The sequence below is a fragment of the Mus pahari genome, chromosome 21 (genome assembly GCF_900095145.1).
Source record: "Mus pahari chromosome 21, PAHARI_EIJ_v1.1, whole genome shotgun sequence".
Classification (NCBI taxonomy): Eukaryota; Metazoa; Chordata; class Mammalia; order Rodentia; family Muridae; genus Mus; species Mus pahari.
In genome coordinates this window covers 9,094,490-9,101,498 of record NC_034610.1, presented here as the reverse complement: position 1 = coordinate 9,101,498, position 7,009 = coordinate 9,094,490, and the positions used below count along the sequence as shown (strand labels likewise).

The following is a 7,009-nucleotide window of genomic DNA, read 5'->3' as shown; positions in this document are numbered from 1 at the left end:
TGCCTCTGCCTCCCAAGTGCTGGGTTTAAAGGCGTGCGCCACCACGCCCAGCTAGGCACTTTTAACCCATTTGTTCCTTCTGCCAGAACCCAGAGCAAAGCTTTCTGTGCCCTTAACGCTGGCTCTACCTCACATTTCCCAGTGGACTGTGAGGACGGGTGTCATCAGTACCCCAGAGACAGTCGGCAGGCCATGGTGAATAACACACAGTGGGTACTCAATCAAGAGAGGGAGCGTGAGTTCAGAAGCTCAGCTCCTACAACCTAAAAGAACTAAAGGTCAGGGAAAGTTGGAACCATTTGAAACAGGCTGAGCATAGGTGAGGGGTGCATAGAGAGAAATGGCCGGTGCACAGGGCTGGTGGCCTCATTGTGGTCTGAACCCTGTTCTCACTCTGTTTCCCAAAGCTGACTTACAGCCTACTCTTGGGAAGTGCAATGGCTTGTTGGGTCTAATCAATGCCAGCTATAAGCTAAACCCCCTGGGGGTAAGATAAAAGTGCCATCTGGCTTACTTGAAGTCACATGACTGAGTCCACAATGTCCTTACACAAGTCCAGGACTTCTGCCCAGTCCAGACACAGACTATCCAGGCTTGGTGTGAGGAAGGGTCCCCGCTTCATCATAAAAATCACTGGTGACCCAGACTACTCAAAGCCAGGTGGATTTACTTAGCTTTGGTCTCCCAGAAGTCAGGACAAGAAGCGAAAATGCCTGGTGTACCAATTGGGCACAAACCTGTCTAACAAACACATATCCTTGCTCTTCTAAATGCCTCATTGGCTGAGTTCTTCATGGAGGAACAATCTCTCGTGTATTTCCAACAAAGCCCTCATCTCCAAAGCTCCCATTCTCCCAGGCCTTGGAATCCCTTTCCCCTTTTCTGATGGGTGGGCAGAGCCACACAGCAGATTGTAATAGAGTTACAATGTAACACTAAGACAAGCCTAAAAGTGCCTAGGCAAGCAGGTGCCAGTTGCTGGCTCCGGTCTCTCCTACTTATGATGTAATTTCTACAGCTGTTTGAGAGACCATGGGGTGTTTGCGTCTCATATGGGGGTTCTGACATCACCTGTGGGGTGATGCACACCCTCTGCAGATGACATCCAGATGTGAAGGCCAGCCCCTCCCACAGCCCCTGCAGTGAGCACAGAGCTCCTGCCTTCCCTTGTGAGTCACAATCCTGCCTGCTCTCAATGCACAGCCTCAGCCTGGCTTCTTCCTCAGCTGAGTTCAGTGTCCAGCACCAGCCTGACTTTTTTCCTCCGCTGAGTGGGTGTTAGCCTCCTTGTGCTGTCTCGGCCATCTCAGCCTTGGGAACCTGCTAGGCAGCAGGAAAAAAAGGGACAGAACACATGGGATGGGCAGGTATGGCCAGGTATGTGTTTGTTAGCCTTAGAGGAGGCAGTTGATGAGCTAGTCCCGCTGGCCACCCAAGCACAGGCCCCAAACCACAGGTCCAGGCTGGGAGGAGGGCTCTGGCTTGGTTTTGTGGCAGACCACTTCCATATCTAAGGTACAGAATTCAGGAGACATTTGCTAACCGATAGCGCTGTCTACTGGAGTTCACCAGCTCCAGCAGGGACCCGGGGTTTCTCTCTAGATCGTGGTAAATAGGCCAACCAAAAGATGTTTCCTGTCCGTCTGCTCCAAGTGGATGACCCAGGGCCTGCGGGAAGGAGGGCAGGGCAGAGGAGGCCCAGGTTGCACAAACTGGTCCTCCCCACTTCAGCGTTTCTGTACCTGGGCTGGTGCATTCTTTCCCGGCATCTGTGTAAATCCCTGGGCCGTGGTGTGGACAGACGCCTTCGAGAATCAGGGTGAACATAGATCATGAACGCAGGACCCTGGCTAATTCCCCCATCGACCAGCACAGAAGGGGGACTGCTCACACTCAGGGGGCTGTCTCAGTTTATTTTGCAAAGTTCTTCCTAAGAAAACTTACTTCTGAAGTATTGTCTTGCCAGGCGTGGTGGCGCACACCTTTAATCCCAGCACTTAGGAGTCAGAGGCAGGCAGATTTCTGAGTTCGAGACCAGCCTGGTCTACAAAGTGAGTTCCAGGACAGCCAGGGCTACACAGAGAAACCCTGTCTCGAAAAACAAACAAACAAACAAACAAAAAACAAACAAGAAAGAAAGAAAGAAAGAAAGAAAGAAAGAAAGAAAGAAAGAAAGAAAGAAATGAAGTATTGTCTCCTTAAGAACATTTTTTTCTTTGTAAAACTAGGTGATCGTAGAGGATAGACCAGTATACAGGTCCATCAGACATAGACAGGCTTGAGTCTTTTCCCATGGAAGTTCAGTTGCTCAGAGGAGAACTTGAGTCAGACCTTAGAGCCACTGTATGTGGGTATGTGCACACAGTATGTGGACATAGACATGCGCACCTATGCCCAGTGAATATGCAATGCGATGTGCTTTGCAGATGCATATATTTATACTAGATCCACGTGTACCTACGGAAATTAACTTTTCCCATGTTTTTCAAACCAGGTACTATTTATTTCCTTGTTAATTTTATGTGTATGGGTGTTTTGCCCATGTGTATGTCTGTGTGTCGGGTACACACATAGAATCCTTGAGGCCAGAAGTATGTATTGGGTCCCCCGGGACTGGAGTTACAGACTGTCGTGAGCCACAATATGGGTGCTGGGAATCAAGCCCTGATCCTCTAGAGGAGCAGTGAATGGTCTTAACCTCTGAGCCTCTCTGCACCTGGAAACACTAAGACACTACGTTTTAGTAGGGGCCTTTATAACTGGCCTTAACAACACTGGGTAGTTCCCCTGCCCGTCTCTGGAGTCTTCCCCATGACTGGTTCCATAGCTCTGATCATGGCCAGCCAGGAGGCACCTTACAGACAGGCTTAGCTACTTGCTCATAGAAAAACAAGTGTTGCCCAACCCTGCTTTCCCAATGCTCCCTGGCAAAAACACAACATTTCTGAACAGTGCGAGAAAGTTTTACCCTGGAAACCGCATTCGCATTCGAAGATCAAAGAAGCCCTGTGCCAGGTAGTGACAGGAAGCAAGAAGGTCACAAAGGTAGGTAAGTAGACACGGGGTGACACTTATCTAGCACGGGGACGAAGTACCAGTTTTATGGGTGTGTGTGTGTGTGTGTGTGTGTGTGTGTGTGTGTGTATGCTGTGGGAGCAAGGTTCAAACTCGTCCTTTGAGCTCTTCCAAAATAATAATACTTGGCTTTGCTTGTGGGGACAGAGCAATCAATTACATGCACACGCAGGACACACCAGCTCAATGACCGCTTATGTGTACCTTGTCTGAGTGCTGTGGACACATGTGAAAGTGCTCCTCAGCTGTCCAGCTCTTGGCCTCTAATTACGGGTTGTTAGACCACGGCGAGCTGCCTGCTTCACTGAACTGACAAGCTATGGAGGCCACAGAACCAGGCTTTACCATCCAGATGGCAGATGATCTTCCCCTGGGGCATTTATGAACCAGAGCTGCTATGGGTGGTGGATTTACTCTGCTGCCCCAGTGGGGATGGATTTGTATGTGTGTTTGCTGCCCTAATTGGGTTTTGGTGCCTGCTCTGCCTTACAGTCATGTGAGTTTGCTTGATTGACTTCTGAATTTGTTTGGCTGTTTTGTATCTGTTTCCTCCCCTGGAACTTGACCCATGAGCACAGGCTGCAGGCCACTCTGTCAGAGGTCAGCTCCAGCTTTGCAGTAACATCCATTCCTGGTATCTGTGGCTAGATGCAGAGGAAGAGCTGTGTCTACAACACTGGGGACATTTATGTGTGTCAGCACGTATGCATTTAGGTGTATCCTAAAACAGGGCCTGGTGTCATCCTACTTTAGAGTGTGGGGTGGTGGCAGTGAGTGACTCCCTGAGCTCTGGTTAGCTGGGCATTGCTGCAGCAGCAGGGAGAGTCAGGTAGGGCTGAGCCCCAGACCCCGATCTGGCCTCCTTCTGTACAGGGTGGCAGTACCTTAGCCAGACTGGATACCGTGGTCATTGGCTCTGAAGGCTGTGCGGTCAAGAGTGACTGGCTCATCAGGCCACTCAAATGTCAACAGTAGAAGTGTGTTCTAGAACCTCTGAAAGACAGCAAGACCCAGATTCCCAGATGATCACAATCTCTGCCGACCTGGGGCTCCATAGGATTCACCAGTAGTGGGAGGGCGAAGGCAGTTTCTACTGCCTGTTGTAAGATGGGCTCTCTGGAAAGTAGTGGAAAATAGCTGAAGGACCTGGCTTTTACTGGAACGGCTCTGGCTGTGCCACACTGAGGAAGAACGTCATGGCCAGGCAAGGTCTCTGTCCACTCAGGAGGCCGTTTGCTTAGTCAGGCTTTTGCTGCTATACATTGGGGGGGGCGGGGTTGGCAGTCAGCTCTGAGGTGGCAGGCACACAGTCCTAAGAGGAAACACCTTTCCAAGCTCTAGTTGCATGGATACAAATTACTAAGGGGGTAGAAGGGGAGGCATGGAATATGCCTATTCCTAGAATGTAAGAGTTCCAGAACTAAAGGGAATGGTAACCCCCAGACTCTGAGTATGCGTGTTTCATTTCCCTGCAGAAAATGAAATAGAATCAATGATCATTCACTTGGTGCTGCTTTTAGATTTCAGATGTAAATGCCAAGAAAACTAATAGTAGCTTGCTCACATGAGCACTTTTCCTAAGAGAGCAAGCTATTGCTTAGGCGTCTCAGCAGGGAATTTACTGATTAAAGTGACTGTGAATTTAAGAGTCCATGCTTTAGGCAGTGGTAGAACAGTGGTCCCCGGTGGCTGGTGAGTTACACGATCCAGAGCCCTAAGGTTAAAGGACATTTCCTCCCTGAGGTCCTCGTGAAGCACTTGGTCTTCATTTGCTCTCTGCTAAGTGGTCTCCTGTCTGAGCTCATCTGCAGGAACATGGCTTCTCTTAAGCCCCATGTGCGTGCTTTTCTGGTTGTTGTGGTTTTATTGGTTTATCAACTTGACATAAACTTGAGTCACATGAGACAGGGGAATCTTAAATGAGGAGACACTGTCATAAGATTGGCCCGGGGGCAGGTCTGTGGGCTATCGTCTTGATTGATGACCAATGTGGGAGTGCTCAGCCCACTGTGGTGTTGCTGCCACCGGAAAGTTGGTCCTGAGATGTATAAGAAAGCAAACAGCAAATCAGAAGGAACAGTCAGTCTGGCAAGTCATTTTCTATAGCTCTGCTTCAGCTCCTTCCTCCAGGTTCCCGCACTGACTTCCCTCAGTGGCAGAATGTGACCTGAGAGCTGTAAGATTAATCAAACTATCCTTATTCAGTGTTCCATGGCTGTGAAGAGCCACCATGACCATGGCAGCTCTTATAAAAAAGAAAGCATTTAATTGGGGGGGGTGGGGCTCACAGTTAGTCCACTATTCTCAAGGTGGGGAGCATGGAGGCATGCAGACAGACATGTGCTGGAGAAGTAGCTGAGAATTCCACATCTAGATGCACAGGCAGGAGAGAGAGAGAGAGAGAGAGAGAGAGAGAGAGAGAGAGAGAGAGAGAGAGAGCCCTGGGTTGGGCCTTTGAAAACTCAAAGCCCATCCCTAATGACACACCTCCTCCAACAAGGCCACACCCACTAATCCTTATCAAGGAGTGCCACTCCCTGGTGACTAAGCCTTAAAATATATGAGTCTATGGGGGCCATTCTTATTCAAAACACCATGCTACCAAATTTGCTTTTGGTCACTGTGTTTTATCACAGCAATGGAAACCCCAAGACAGATGCTAAGAGTGTGGCGTGATGACCGCCAGTATGGTGTCTAAGTGCTTCAGCCTAGGAGCTTAGCCCTGGGTCGGGGTCTTGTTCACAGTCAGATCTGTTTCCAATACACAGCCTGGTCTTCTCTCCTCCTATCCAAGTGCAGCTCTGCAGGGATGTGTCAGCCAGTGAGGGTAGCAATCAGGATCGGGGACAGTAAGAGCACCCTTGATTCTGGCCTCAAGAAGACTGTACCTAAAACTCATCTCTTGTAGACTTTGAACAGTATTTCCTATTTCAAACTTCCCCCTTGACACAGACAAGGAGACTCTCATCTAAAGCATCACCGAAAATAATTCACTGAATGAGGCTACAATTTCATTAGCTGGTAGTAAGGTTAGAGCGTGAACGTTTACATGATGCTAAGTATTCTCTCCCTCCCGCTCACCCCGTCTTAATGGCATTTGCTGGGGATTACTGAGTTAGGGTGGTTCCACAGTTCTCTGTGCTGTTAGCCTCGTGGTCTTTCACAGCCTCCAGTAGGAGCCAGAGGACAGCCTCAGGCATATTGTCTAATGCTTTTGAGACAGGCTCTCTCATGGGTTTGGACTCGGACTGGCTGGCCAGCAAGTCCCAGGGACTCTCTCTCCTCTTTCCACCGCCCGATCCTTGGCATTGTAACTACTCACCATGCCTGGTATTACAACATGGGCTGGGATCGAACTCAGATCCCCATGGGAGGTGAATGTTTCACTGGCTGGACCACCTCCTCCTGCCCCCATTAGAATATCCTGATAGTGTATAGTGGTCTTCTCATGTGCGTATCCGTGTAATAACCCATGTTTAGTAAATATTTAAACCAGTAACTTCCACAAGGTTTGTCTTTCCATAGAAACTGATTAAGCTATAAGAACCTTACCTCCATTATGGCTCAGGCCAGTTACCAAGGCTGTAAGGGTTCACTTGCTTGGTCCACACTTAGCAGAAATGACCAAAGACATAGCACTTTGGGAACAGTCTAAGAACAGTTAGGTTTACTAACAACTGGATAGAAGGTTGTTTTCTGGAGACAAGGTCTTACTGTGTAGCCTTGCCTGGGTTGCAATTCTATGTGAACCAGGCTGGCCTCAAACTCATAGAGATTTGCCTGCCTATGCCTTCCTAGTGCTGGAATTATAAGCACCTACCACCATATCCAGCATAGAGTGTTTCTTCTTCTTCTTCTTCTTCTTCTTCTTCTTCTTCTTCTTCTTCTTCTTCTTCTTCTTCTTCTTCTTCTTCTTCTTCTTCTTCTTCTTCTT

At 48.8% G+C, this 7,009-nt stretch overlaps 1 protein-coding gene across 3 annotated transcripts in view; it reads left to right on the top strand.

The window, feature by feature from the left end:
* The window catches only part of Unc93a (unc-93 homolog A), a 26,114-nt gene that overhangs the window by 3,478 nt on the left and 15,627 nt on the right, over nucleotides 1-7,009 (top strand). Inside the window, exon 1 of one of the 3 annotated variants that reach the window (XM_029533133.1) lies at nucleotides 2,958-3,045. The exons of 1 other annotated variant lie outside the window; for it this stretch is intronic. The gene's annotated coding sequence lies outside the window, so the exon portion shown is untranslated. Of the gene's footprint in view, nucleotides 1-2,957; nucleotides 3,050-7,009 lie in introns of those variants that run through there. One more of the 3 variants, XM_029533132.1, reaches the window with a different exon arrangement.